The sequence below is a fragment of the Brienomyrus brachyistius genome, chromosome 1 (assembly GCF_023856365.1).
Source record: "Brienomyrus brachyistius isolate T26 chromosome 1, BBRACH_0.4, whole genome shotgun sequence".
Classification (NCBI taxonomy): Eukaryota; Metazoa; Chordata; class Actinopteri; order Osteoglossiformes; family Mormyridae; genus Brienomyrus; species Brienomyrus brachyistius.
In genome coordinates this window covers 47,683,382-47,699,003 of record NC_064533.1, presented here as the reverse complement: position 1 = coordinate 47,699,003, position 15,622 = coordinate 47,683,382, and positions in this window count along the sequence as shown.

Sequence of the window (15,622 nt, the reverse complement as noted above, 5' to 3'; positions counted from 1 at the left end):
CTGGTCTAGCGAATTTCAGCAGCATGGCAGTAACAGCTGGCCGAGAGCCTACTTGAGGAAAGGGTTTAGCACTGAGGTTACCCATTTAGCATAAAAGTGTACGTTTATGAAAGTGTACAGCAGTAAAAGCCTTTGTTCATGAAAGCATGTGTATGTGAGCCCAGGAGGTGTTCGCCAGAATTGAATCTGGGCCGATCAAAGGGTAATAATAGGTTTAAACGGGGGCAGTAAGTGGAGTCAGCAGGCCTGTGCTTGGCTGCCATTCTATGGATGAATTGAATTTGTGTTTTTGATGGTCCTGGCTGACATGTTGCTCTAGATTCCCAGCTCCAGTCAAGGAGGGTGTTCTTCCTCTCCTGTCCTCAGCCTCTGCAGACAGACGTCATTACAGAAAAGAGCATAACAAGTGTGTGTGTGGGGGGGGGCATCTACATATTACATTGTGGGCACCAAATGTCCCAACAATGTGATAAAGAAGGGGATGGGAAAAATATTTTTATAAAATATGTTACTGCAATTAGAAAAGTGAAAAAGCCGAAAGTCTCAGTATTTGTTTGGTTACTTATGGCTAGGGTTAGGGCTGGGTGGGGGTTAAGGGAATGTGGGTTTACCCAATAGAAATGAATGGATCTGTGTGTGGGCGGGGGGGTATATTTGCATTACACTTACAGAAATTTATTTAGCAGTTCACTTGTCCAGTGAGGTACAGGGCAGATTATACCTCGCCCATAAGCAGCTGTGAAGGGGCTAACAGGTATTAATGCAGCCAGGCTGAGCTTGACAGGTAACAAAGGCGGGATAGTTGCGTACGTAACCTAATATGGCTTATTATTTTCTGTGTTATTTTTAATGAATATTCCTTAAATGCTCACATCCCACATCAAGATCAGGAATTGGAAGATGCACGGATGGATGGAGAGATCGGTGGATAAATGGATGGATGCATGAATGGATGGATAGATGTGTGGATGGATGGATTTTCCTTAAATTGTTTCCTGTGGATCAAGGGGCAGATGAATACTGGGAGAATTTATGGAATCATAGCTTTGTTTCATCGTTCAACCTTGGTGTGAAAGTTATCACAAATGGTCGCGGGTTTGATTCCCAAAAGATGGGCGTTCCGGCTTGGCACATGTGGGATGAGCCTTTGCCTGGTTCTCCCTCTTCCGCTTCCCGTTCCCAGTCAGCGACGCCTTCGCTGGCCACGTACACACGCAAAGCCTGGCCACCTGGAGAAGCCTCCATGTAAACAGCAGAAGGACGGAACTCCATGAGCTCCAGGCCTTCATCCTGTCAGTCCCAGCTGAGCCTCCTCCCCACAGAGAGGCCTGGATATCGGCCCAGACCCCTCAGCAGAGCCCCCTGCTTCAGAGAAGGCGTAGGAAAATAGCGCTGTGCGGCAAAGCGTCACAGCCAGGTGCTGATGTTTAGTCCGCTGAAGATGAGGAAAGGGAGAGAAAACAGAGAAGGTGCAGAGGATGATGGGAAAAGTAGAGTGTCTTTGAAGCCAGGTGTGGTCCTTTGATGAATCAATGGTCCCTTACTTGGCGGATTCAGTACAGGTAGTACAACGCATTACTCACCTAAAATGTTTGTAAGATAATGAAGACCACATTTGCCAAGTTACAGCAGACCCTGTCTGTTTCAGAACTGGGACCCCTGTTAACACTTTAGTGCAATGCTCAAGCAGCTCATCAAAATAGGGTAGAATCGCGTAGTGTTCCAGGTGCCTGCTGTGAAGCGAGACCAGCCGGCCTGCACGCCATTTCCTGTTCCACTTCACCTGGATGGCTCCCCTGGCCCCCATCTCTGTAGCTGGCTGGCTGAGGGAAGGCTTTTGCTTGTCCAGATGGTTCTCAGGACACTGCAGCCACACAAATGTGATCCCTACAATAAATAGTCTGCCAGGCACACTGGGACCCGCTAGCTGGAATGTTCACCTCGCACAGGCTGCAAAACGCTAGACTTCAGCGATTAACGGTGAATCGTTGATCTCGCATTAAACCAATGTGTTCATGGCACGTGATAAACAGAAAGAGCAGATTGTATGAAAGGAGAAGGTGAGGACATACCACGTGACTATTTGTCACCGAGAGTTTCAACTGCACCAAAGGGAGATTCAGGTAAAACTTCAGACAAAGAGGGGTTCAGCACCACGGATAGCGACCTGGTTGTGATGGAAAGCACCGAGCCACCCAGTTATAATAAATTTTTAATTCGTTAAAATACCAATTTCTGATATCAGAAGGTCAGTTAACTGATTACCAGGAATTCAGTAACTAATAATTAAAATTGATTTACAACTAGGTACAAATGAATTCCTGAGTTTTAAATTTAATTCCTGGTATCAACCATTGTCGTTTGACTAATCAAAATGGAATTTCTGATATCAATACCATGCATTTTCTGAAAGTCAAATTTCTGATCTCAAATACAATGTATGACAGGTTACAGCTGAATTTATGATACTGAGAATTTTCATTCTAACTAGTTAGAACTGAATTTGTAATATCCTCTAGAAGTTGACACGGCTTGCCACTCGCACACGTGGCTACACCCTCCAACACGCCAGCAGCTTTGAGGAGACCTCGGGTTAGAGCCCAAGTCCAACTCAGGATGGAGAGGCAGAGCGTCACAGAGGGCGACGCTGCTAAAATGGAAGCGGATTTTCAAATAACGAAGTCGACTCGCACTTGTGAAGACATTTATAGAGCAGGTTGCAAATTGGCAGTTTGGAGTAATGTCTGTATACACTTCTGTGGTGTATTTTTGAATGTGATATCCTCACCAGAGCGAAAGGGAACGTGCTCCTACCCCTCATTTAATGATTTTAAGGCCTCTCACTGCCTTCTCACTGCCTCTTCTCACATTGAAAACGTTTATTTAGCACAAGGTAGTAATAGGAATGAAATATTGTCACCTTCTGCATGCTGGGCACACCAGCTCTGAACGACATATAACAATCGCGGTTTTTTTTGTTTATTTTCTTTCCTTACAGCTTCCACAAAGGGCTTTTTAACTTAGAGTGAAGTTTTTTTTTTTCATTTTTTTATCTGTCGACAGCATGACCTCATCTGTTTGCTAAACAAATTTCTACTCTGGCATTCGGACAGACATTCTGTAAATACACAGTCCCGAAGAGAGTAAAGTTTGGGAAAAGGTTAGGAGTGATGAATGGCCTCTGCGTCTGCGATCCAGCATTAGCTGGGCAGATAAATGGGTTTTTGGGGTGAGGCTGAATTCGCGGGCAGTGACACGCTGCAGCGGGCAGTTGCGTGGACCAGCCAGCGACGTGTGAATAAATGAGCCTGACCGAATGCTGCCGAGATGTCGCAGTTAGGGCAGGCTCTATAGGGGCATACCTAGATGGGGGCCTGTCGCCGCACTGCTACAATCACACATGAAATATTTTTCTTCCTGTCAAATGCAGACCCTCCCCAGCCTTATAACAACACATCTCACTGAACCGTGTGATTTATAAAGGCAGGGATTCAGCTCATACGCTACTGCGATTGACAGCAGTCGTCAGAAAGACGGTCGCACTGTGAATAGCAGCTTTTCGCCGAGCCCAGGTCAGCATGCAGGGGATGAACTACCTTCTGTCTGCAGATTAATGCAAACACAGGTGCATCTGAAGCAACTTCATTCAGAAGCCAAAACACCCCATTAATATTCTGTGGTAAACTACATCAGAACATACAGACTACCACTGATGGGTCCAGCTCTTATTTTACAGGATGGAACTGGCTTAATGTAATGCTTCATCAATGTTTTATGTAATGTGGAGACGGAGGAGAAGCATCCACCTTCGGAGGAAGCTCCAACGGATCGAGGGTCTTATTAGGTTTTCATGGTTTACCGAGGCCCACCTCCCATTGGCTGAGGATGGCCCAGCGCCACATGTTGGCACAGCTGTGGCAGGATGCTGGAAGGGCGCGAGGGCAGATGGAGCGTTTAACGGGGGAGTGGCTGGTAAGTAATGTAATCTGGCTCAAAGTGTGAGCAGAGCTGCCACCCAGAGCGGGCAGACACTTTCATTACTGCTACCTCATATTCACCCCGGTGATGCATCAAGTGGCTGCCCCCCCCCCCAAGATAAATTGTTCCTCAGGAAGAAGGGGGTTGATGGCAGCAGGGTGCCAGTCGATTCGTGGGGAGGACATTGTCTGCTCACCTAACGTCACCCTGCCAATGGACAGTGGGATGCTCACACGTGCGAGTCTTACCCCGCGGGCAGACAGAAAAGCAAAGCAATCAATTAAGAGTGCAGTTTCCTGGATTTGAGTGAACTGAGAGGATAGCATACATCTCCAACCTGGTCTGAGGCAGAAACACCGGAGACCAACCTCTGAACATGCATACATCACTAAAACACTGATATGACAAATGTGGATAACCGAAGAGTCCAAATATGCCCTCATCAGTATCTTGAGTTAAGGTCTAAGCATTGTATGCCTCTTGAATGACCCCTGCCTTCATTTCTCATTTTGCAATTCTGGATTTTCTCCCTTGCATCTAACTTTTCACTTTCCTGATTTTGGAATAGTTTCCTCCGGGTACTCCGGTTTCCCCCCACAGTCCAAAAACATGCTGAGGCTAATTGGAGTTGCTAAATTGCCCATAGGTGTGCATGCGTGAGTGAATGGTGTGTGAGTGTGCCCTGCGATGGGCTGGCCCCCCATCCTGGGTTGTTCCCTGCCTCGTGCCCATTGCTTCTGGGATAGGCTCCGGACCCCCCGCGACCCAGTAGGATAAGCGGTTTGGAAAATGGATGGATGGATGATTTTGGAATAGCAATCCAGATTTTGGAACTAAAATCCACGACTAGATTTTAACTTGCGAGCTTCTCGTCTTCATGACGATACCTTTGTTTTCTTGCTGTCAGACAGCTGTAATCATATTATAAACACTAACATTTTTACCTAGCATTTGCTCCCGCACTGTCATCTCACTCCTCCTGAGTCGGGGGTTTGCATGTCCTCCATGTCCTGTGGGTATCTTCTGGTTCTCCAGCTCCTCCCACAATCCAAAGATTTTCATCTGGGTGAATCGGTGTCTCTAAATTGCTTGCAGCATGTGAACATAGCACATCTGAATCCTAGTTGTCTGCCAGTGAGATAAAGTCTCTAATCTCACCCTGAAATGTTTGCTATCCTTGTATTTTATATGTCATTACTATTTTATTTCTCATTTGCCTTCTGTCCTGGTGCATAAAACCTCTTTAAATAGTTTTGGGTTTTCAGATTCACGAGTCAGCGCCACCCTCTACGCCGCGGCCGCTGGTTCTTCCCTCCCTGTCGATCGTTCCTGTGTTTCCTCCTCTCTTCTGAAAGCACAGCTGTACTCCCTGTGTACTCTCACGTGCAGTGAGGACTGTGTGACATCACTGCCGGCATCTGGAAACACATTCGGCCCACAGCCAGTGCAGCACATGCAGCAGAGGTGGTACGCTCAACATCATTCTGTAGGGGGCGCTACCGAGGTTTCAGGTTCCAGCTGTGTCACGTAGCCAAGGCGATATCTGACACGGAACCAGGCGAAAAGCTCACTTTTCATCTAGCAGGTGTCTCCTGAAAGACATTCGGATTGGGAAATGCACGGCCTAACTGCATGACAATCCAGGTGCGCGACTCTTGGGCTCATCTGGGTCTTGGCAGGTGCTTTGTGAGTTTGTTTGAACATTGTTTTAGGGTTTATCTTTAAGCCTGAAGCCAAACCATAACAGAGAAAACCTACTTGCGGTCTATTTAATTTATATTAAATGATACACTCCCATCTGAACACTCTCACTTTTATATTACACTCAGCACAAAATATGCATGCATGCAAACTACAGTCTTTAAATCAGAGACACCGTGGGTCTTGAACCATTAAGTAGAATTATTATAGGGGCTGCAGGTTAAATTACTTCAGCTGGTAATATATGACTAACCTGCTAATATACAGCCATCTCTACCTGTCTGTATTTACTAACCTAATAACGTACAGTCATGTTAACCTCTCTGCCATCACCAACCCAGTAATAAATGGCTCTCTCTCCACCCACTATCTACTACCAGTCTGATAATATACAGCCATCTATAGCTCTTCACTGTCATCAACCCAATACTACATGACCATCTTTCCCTCTCTGTCTGCCACCAGGTGATGGTAAATTATGGTAAATTGGAAAGAGCTGCACCCAGAATAATTGGGCAGCTGAGCCTAACTGTGTTAGCCTGTGTTTAGATGTGTAACTGTGCTGAATCCAAACCTCACTGGCCATTCTAATGTTAGGCCGTTCCAGCAGCTAGAGAATAATGGATGTTTTCTATATCTGACCACAAATAGCCACGATGGAATAAGACTCCTTTTAGACCTGACAGCAGCCCTCACAGTGATGAGAAGAAGATGGATGATCTCCCACTTTCACCCAATAAAATACAAAAATCACTTGCCCTCATGCCCATTCCCTTGGATGGCTTACCAACAAAGTTCTACAGAACCTTCTGAAATCTCCTTTCACCACTCCTAACATGAACACAGCTCTAGTTAAGACAAAGACAGCTCCATATTAGGTAGGCTTCATGGAAAGTGTACGTCCACAGGACAACACGCATGTGCTTTTTACCCCGACATTCTTATTAACAGCCTTGGAACGTCTAGAATCTGCTGAGGATTTCATCAAATGGATTAGCACCATTGACACATTGAGCCCAAGGTCACTGTAAAAACCCTTAAAATTCCATCCAAACCATTTATACTGACCCATAAGACAGAGCAAGACGAGGATTTCAAGGCTCTGCTGAGGGTTCTGTGATCAGCTGAATGCCCAATCAGACAGAGGCTGCCCACCCTCCAGAACATTTACATCAAACAGTGTAGGTCCAAGGGCAGCCCAACAATGGCCTTTTCTCTGTGCTGAGGTCGTGCAAACACAACCTCTGCCTGAAGGCCAGCACAGAAAGGCTGAGGAAGAGCTTCTTTCCACAGATGAATTGGATCCATAATAGGGTTGGTATCTAGGACTTAAGCGTGACCAGCATTCCAAGAGCCTACTTAACTATACATGTACAGCCTACATATGTAATTACTGACTTATTTATTACTTGGAGTCTCTGCACATCACCTGTCACTTTACTGCAATTTTCACATTACGTGTGGATGCGTATGATTACTGTTTAGTGTTTGTTTAATGGTTAATGTTTTGTCTCTCTGTACTTATTTTACATTTCACAGTATTGCAGCTCAGCAACTAAGCATTTCACTGAACATTTCGTCAAATGAAACACTGAAACTCAGAACAATAATTCATAATTGTTATTCTTTGGAATACATTTTAGTTGTGTAGCCTTGTGAGAATGAAGTGATACATAACAAGCATTGCAATGACCAAGTGAAGTGTTCAACACTGGAAATTTTTCGCAAATTTAACACTTCAAAATAGCTCCCTTTTGTGACATTGCAGACTCTTAGCAATCTTTCAATCGGCTTCCACATGTAGCCACCTGGAATGCTCCTCCAACAGTCCTGAAGGAGCTTTCCACAAGTTCTCAGTACAATTTAGCTACCTTTTTCTTAGTCTTTCATCCAACTCATCACAAACCAGCTGAATAAGGTTTAGGGATGGTGGGGGGGGCAGGTCATCTGTCACAGCACTCCACCTCTTTCCCTGTTCACAAGATAGCACAGTGCTTACATGACCTTGAGGTCTGCTTAGGGTTGTCATCTTTTTTAAAAGAAAATGAATTTCAGTAGGTGCGTCCAGACCTTTGACTGACGCTATATATATTATACTTACTGTAAGTCATCCTTGTACTAATTTTGTATCAACAGTGGAAATAGCTCTGGATATAAAGAAAAAGTTACAGAACTAAAAGGATTACCATTGATTATTTTAGTGGTCAACTGGACCTACCCTTTAAATGGCCAACCACCTCCATTAAATACCTTAACATACAATTTCTGTATGACATAGAACATCTCTTTAGACTTAATCACTTAAGCCTACCAGTTCTTCATCACAAAAGACCGCAGTCTCTAGAGAAACCCCCTGATCTCACTAATAAGTGTCAACAGTCATAATGTCACCTTACTGATTATCTGTGATTCTCTCGACCCCCAAAAGAGATTTGTATATATCCGTAGACAGAGAAAGAACTTTTACTGGAAACGCATACCCTCACAAATTAACTTACAAGTCATCTAAGAACCAAGAAAAAACAAGGAGACGATTCATTGCCGAATTTGTGAATATACTGTATTTTGCATTCTGGTTATTTTCAGTCTGAGTGTATCTCAGATCGGCTACACAGAGATACCAATTATTCTCATCTTTGAATTACTCCCAGAATGATTTTTCATTAGTGACAAGGTCAGAGCCGTAGAATATTATAAAACACCATGTAATTCTTCAGCGAACATAAAACAAACCCCTAGACATTATCCACTATCTGGACAAACCCAGGTATAAAAATTCACGGAACACCCATCATTTTCAGGTCCTGGCACCAAGAAAGAATTACACCCCTTATACATGATAGCTTCATTCAGCCATTTTACATGCCCCGAGAGGAATTTTCTCTTCCCGCTAAGCAGTACTTACAACTCAAGACTTCTGGTGCATTTGCCCATAAAAATAAATTTGAATTGACCATCCCATCACGGTACCTAGTCTTACAGAAAACAGCACAACATTCATCCATTTTCCAAACCACTTATCCTACTGGGTCGCGGGGGAGGTCCAGAGTCTATCCCGGAAGCAATGGGCACGAGGCAGGGAACAACCCAGGATGGGGGGCCAGCTCATCGCAGGGCACACTCACACACCATTCACTCACACATGCACTCCTACGGGCAGTTTAGCAAGTCTCAGCATGTTTTTGGACTGTGGGAGAAAACCACATTCAATGCAAACTTCGCAGCAATGTAACCCAGGTGGAAATTTTAACCCGGGTCCCAGAGGTGTGAGGCAAGTGCTAACCACTGCACCACCATGCCGCCCCACAGCGCAACCTAAAATCTCCAAAATTTACAATAAACTTCTTACATTTTATTCAGCCATCCAACTTCCCACAAGTTCATGGTGCAGGGGTGTGCATGAATAACCAAGAATTGGAATGATCCTCTATTTTCATCACAAAAAATCTAAATATCTATATTGTTATCTTTAGCTGTGTGATGCATGATTCATACACCGACATGAAATGTTGATCTTGTTGGCCATAGTTCAAAGACACAGAAATAACACCCACAGGAACTTTTATGACATCCCATTCTAAATCCATATGGAGTTGGCATAACAGCTGCCACTCTTCTGGGGAGGCTGTCCACTAGATTTTGGAGTTTGTCTGTGGGAATTTTTGCCCATTCATCCAGAAGAGCATTTGTGAGGTCAGGCACTGATGTTGGACGTGAAGGCCTGGCTCGCAATCTCTGTTCTAATTCATCCCAAAGGTGTTCGATGGGGTTGAGGTCAGGGCTCTGTACGGGCCAGTCAAGTTCTTCCACACCAGACTCACCCAACCATGTCTTTATGGACCTTGTTTTGTGCACTGGGACACAACCATGCAGCTGCTCGGCCATGGTAGCCCATTCTATGAAGTTCCTGCCACACAGTTTTTATGCTGGAGTTAATGTCAGAGGAAGTTTGGAACTCTGCAGTTACCGAGTCAATGGAGCGTTGGCGTTCTGTTGCACCTAAACATTTTCACTTTGCAATAATACCACTTACATTTGGTCGTGGAATATCTAGCAGGGATGAAATTTAACCAACTGACTTATTGGAAAGGTGACACCCTATGACGCTTCAATTCTCGGAGCTCTTCAGAACGACACATTCTTTCACAATGTTTGTAAACCTGACTGCACAGCTAGGTGCTTGACTTTATACACCTGTAGTGATGGTCTGAATGAAACACCTGAATTCGGCGATTAAGAGGTGTGTCCCAATAGTTTTGTCCATATAGTGTATGTATAACCCTTAAACACGGCGCACTGAGACATGAACATACTGTAAGACGTTAGAGAGAAACACACAGCAAATGGGCAAAGAAACTGAATGAAGGGAAATGCAGATTTTGGTTTCACTGTTATGATTCCAGTGCTGTGAGGGGGAAAGTTAGTCCTTTTAGGAGATCCAGTCTTAGACTGGGAGGGGCCAATTTGTTCACCAGTTAAGCTGCCTAGGCTGAAATAAAAAGCTGCTTTAATAGAGTGACCAGTAACACATGTCAGGGAGGACACTTTGAGCTCGGACAGGATTTAACTACTATTTCAGTTAGAAGGACCTGGATTGCACTTAAGCACCAAGTTCTTGCTGCGTGCTGATTGGTCTCCTATAATCACCCGTGTGTCGCTGATGTTAATTTGAACATTACCCTGGAACTCTGCCTCTTGGGTGACATGCACAGCCTTGGCCTTCCTGCTCCCATGGCCTCCAAGGTTCTGGAACCCCTACAACCCGGAATAGGACAGAAAACGGGTGGATGTCTTTCTTATTTCTACACTACTTATATTATACATATTATATATATATAACTTATATTAAAGGAAAGATGATGTGTTAGTTGAGAAGATGTTTGTTTAAATTGTACATAATGATCTCATAATATATAATACAGCTGGGGTTGGGGGACAAGGAGGACAATATCAAATAAAAAATAGACACAACCTTGTTTAAAAATAACATTTATTAGAAATTCAGTAGAAGTGTACTAGGCCACAGCTCACAACACAAGCAGAGCAGCTAACAACGTCTGCCTTACTGCTCCTGCTATGATGTGTTTCATTCCTGTAGCAAGAGTGAATTAACGAGGGATTTTCCAGTTCCTTCCTTTTATCTCCTGCCAAGGACACCCCCCCCCCCCCACCTGGTGTCACCCCACGCCATTTCCTTACTTTAAGGGACTGACAGATACTGATTGGTGCAGGAGCTGAAAGGCATGCTCATTTGCAAGGCAAATGTACCCTTTATTTGAGCATGTGTGCGACTCTGCACAGGGGGAGGGTCCTAGACATCTGCAACTCCTGCCAAATCTCAGCCAATTCACCGCAATCAGCCAGCGACACCCCACCCGCCCACAGGTCCTGTGTCCACTCCTTGTCTGCATAATAATTGCATAATGATGGACAGAAAAAGATACGCATGAAAAATGATACCTCTATCACCTGTATCTTTTTGATTTACGTATTTACGGATAGACCCACAGGTCATGGATGACGGATGTCATGGTACTGATACTAAAGATTTCTCTGTGAGTGTGCTTGACAAGAGTGTGAGGGTGACGCAGCGGAAGCCACCGGGTTGCCGGATCAGTGCGTCAGACACAGTTTTGGCCGTACTGTACTGAGCCATCATCACCTTCTCCTGCTGAGAATTCATGGGGGTTCAGTACAGTATGCCTCTCTCTCTCTCTCTCTCTCTCTCTCTTATGCACCCAAAGGAATCGCTACTCTTGCACAAACAGGCTCCAATGCACACACAAAGGACTGGGTTACTATTTACACCCAAGTCAGTCAGGTTTTAAGGGTCTGTCTTATTAACATTGAAGAGTAACATATTGATCTTTGAAAACTCAAAACAAAACTTTCAAGTAAACATATTGTTATCTGAACCCCAAATGTATAAAAAGCTCAGATTCCCTTTTAAATAATTTACTAGTAGCAGCATCTTACGAATAATATATATACACTGAACAAAAATATAAACGCAACACTTTTGTTTTTGCTCCCATTTTTCATGAGATGGACTTAAAGATCTACAATTCATTCCAGATACACAATATTACCATTTCTCTCAAACATTTCTCACAAATCAGTCTAAATGTGTGATAGTGAGCACTTCTGCTTTGCTGAGATAATCCATCCCACCTCACAGGTGTGCCACATCAAGATGCTGATCTGACATCATGGGTAGTGCACAGGTGTACCTTATACTGCCCACAATAAAAGGCCACCCTGGAATGTGCAGTTTTGTCTCACAGCAAAATGCCACAGATGCCACAAGCATTGAGGGAGCGTGCAATTGGCATGCGGACAGCAGGAATGTCAACTAGATCTGTTGCTCGTGCATTGAATGTTCATTTCTCAACCATAAGCCGTCTCCAAAGGCGTTTCAGAGAATATGGCAGTACATCCAACCGGCCTCACAACCGCAGACCACGTGTAACCACACCAGCCCAGGACCTCCACATCCAGCAGGTTCACCTCCAAGATCGTCTGAGACCAGCCACTCAGACAGATAATGCACGGCCCCATGTTGCAAGGATCTGTACACAGTTCTTGGAAGCTGAAAATGTCCCAGTTCTTGCATGGCCAGCATACTCACCGGACATGTCACCCGTTGAGCATGTTTGGGATGTGCTTGACCGGCGTATACGACAGCGTGTACCAGTTCCCACTAATATCCAACAACTTCGCACAGCCATTGAAGAGGAGTGGACCAACATTCCACAATTGACAATCTGATAAACTCTATGCGAAGAAGATGTGTTGCATTGCATGAGGCAAATGGTGGTCACACCAGATACTGACCGGTTCTGAGTCCCCAGACCCCCAATAAAGCAAAAAACTGCACATTCCAGGGTGGCCTTTTATTGTGGGCAGTATAAGGTACACCTGTGCACTACCCATGATGTCAGATCAGCATCTTGATGTGGCACACCTGTGAGGTGGGATGGATTATCTCAGCAAAGCAGAAGTGCTCACTATCACACATTTAGACTGATTTGTGAGAAATGTTTGAGAGAAATGGTAATATTGTGTATCTGGAATGAATTGTAGATCTTTAAGTCCATCTCATGAAAAATGGGAGCAGAAACAAGAGTGTTGCGTTTATATTTTTGTTCAGTATATATATATATATATATATATATATATATATATATATATATATATATAATGTGTGTGTGTGTGTGGGTACTCCTCTGCGCTGAAACGGCACAGTCACTGTGCGCGGTCACATGTGTAACACCTGCCCTGACACAGCTCACCGGCCGACCTCTGCGCTGAAACGGCACAGTCACTGTGCGCGGTCACATGTGTGACACCTGCCCTGACGCAGCTCACCGGCCGACCTCTGCGCTGAAACGGCGCAGTCACTGTGCGCGGTCACATGTGTGACACCTGCCCTGACGCAGTTCACCGGCCTTCCTCTGCGCTGAAACGGCGCAGTCACTGTGCGCGGTCACATGTGTGACACCTGCCCTGACGCAGCTCACCGGCCGACCTCTGCACTGAAACGGCGCAGTCACTGTGCGCGGTCACATGTGTGACACCTGCCCTGACACAGCTCACCGGCCTTCCTCTGCGCTGAAACGGCACAGTCACTGTGCGCGGTCACATGTGTGACACCTGCCCTGACACAGCTCACCGGCCGACCTCTGCGCTGAAACGGCACAGTCTCTGTGCAGTCACACATGTAGCCTGCCTCCCCAGTAGCTCTGCTGCACAGTGAAGGGCCCTCTCTCTTTGTCTGAATCCCATTTCTCTCTTGCCTTTCCCCATTCCTGTGTATACTATCACTTTCAGCGTATGACTCCACCTGGATCTCTTGGGGTAGCCACCTCTCTGACACAAGGCTCCTCCTCCTTCCCCGTCACAGTTTCTCCCAGTAAGGACAGCTACTCTGATCCTCTCATCCCCCTCACCCCAAGTCCGCCACCCCAGGGAACCCCGATCCCTGGAGATGTGCCACAATGATTACATTTAGGGTTCTCTGTCACTGGTTGTATTTCATGCTAATGTTTTAATTTAGTTTGTGGCTCTTTCCTCCGACTATAATGCTACTATTTCACTTCCTAAGCAAAGTACCATGCCACTGGTTAATTGTAATCCATGGTATCCATGTCTTCCCACAAGTCTGTGCTGCCCCTTGCTTTGTTTCGGACATTAAATCAGGTTTGATTTATTGATTCATTTGTTAATCCAATTAGCCTTCCTGTCTAGAGAAAAGAGAGTGCATGTGACACCATGTGACTCTAAATGTATTGAATCCGACCTCAGTGCCTTTGCGCGTAACGTGGCGTGAGAGAATCAACAGAATGGATGAAACGTTAGTGTGATGGGAGCCACGTGTCATCATCCACATGTTTGTCTCACAGCTGGTGTGTGATTCAGATCCGTAATATATGCACTTGAGCTTATACGACAATAAATGGCTCAGCATTCCAGCCACGAGCATAGAACAGCAGCTGAAAGTTTAGTGTAAGGCAGTGTTTCCCAGCCCAATCCTCAGGCACCCACAGCCAGTCCATGTTTTTGATCCATCCCAGCTCCTTGCTGGACAGTCCACATTTTCCCTTCCAGCTTACTACCAGGAGCAAAAATGTGGACTGTCTGCCTGTCCCCGAGGACTGGATTGGGGAACACTGGTGTAAGGTGATGTCAAACAATGTGAATTCTGCGCTGGGGGAGCCCCACATCAACCAGACATTTATCAACCTGAGATAAGTGATAGTGATGTCTGAGTGCCAGCTCGGCTAGCTTATAGTCATTGAGCGCCCCCTAGAGGTTGTCATCGGAAGGAAGCTGCAGAGCCTTATATTTTGAAACATATACTCACTTGCGTGGCCATAAAGGCTACCAGCTACAAGAAAGTCAGGAATCTTTCATCTCGTTTTAGAGATTTCTCAGAGCAATTTGGTTTGGCTGCATTTATTTGTGATGAATATATATTTACTGGTTCACACACACACACACAAGTGACAGGAGATTTCTCTGTAATATCCACAAGCAGGCAGAATGATCTGACCGGATTATTGCAGTATAACAGGAGTGACGCCAGTAAATAAAACCAGTTCTAATCACCAGTCTATATTTGGTATAAAGTTCCTCTCGAATGCAATCCCTTCCGTCAGCTGCTAGTGTTGTAAATGTTTCAGAGATTTCAGCACTACATGTTACTGTTCGCCTTAAAGATAAAAACTGGGGGGAGGCAGGACTAGATGCCCGCATATTTGAAGGTTAAATGCTATTACCCTATTCCTCATAGGTCGTCCCCTAATTTACTAGACTTACAATGAGGGTTAGAAACTAAGTGACCGCCTCCTGCATTTCGAAGCACAGCCCTCTTAATACGATGGAGCGAAGATGCAGACGGACTAGCAGAAATCATTTAAAATGCGAGTACACACACTTCGACGTTTATTCGAGGACAGAATATTTTCTAGAGCGGTTTCTTCTCAAGTGAGAAAAGACATACATATTTCTACGATTCTTAAGCCTAAGAAACATTTATTCCTTTAAAACGGCACAGAAGCTGGGTTTATTTTTGGTGTCGAGCATCTTAATTTTTAAAGGATAAAATCTTATTTTAAAAGCCGTTTTTCTTTTCCGTGTTTCTTGTGTATGTTTACAACTATGTGGAATATAGCACAAAATTTATATCTATTTGAATGACAGATATGCATATATGCTTGTTCCATGTCAATTTATAAATGGGACCATAAAATACTGTTTAGATTTAACACTCAACACACTCCGCTGCGAAATGACACACTAGCTGTATCCGAATTCAGGAGCTGCATCCTTCTAAGGCTGGATTCGAAGTCCCATACGTCACAGCGGCGCGACAAGACTGTCCCAATTCGATGGCTCCTTCAAAGGCACCTTAGAAATGCGTAATTCTTTTGCCGAAATCCCA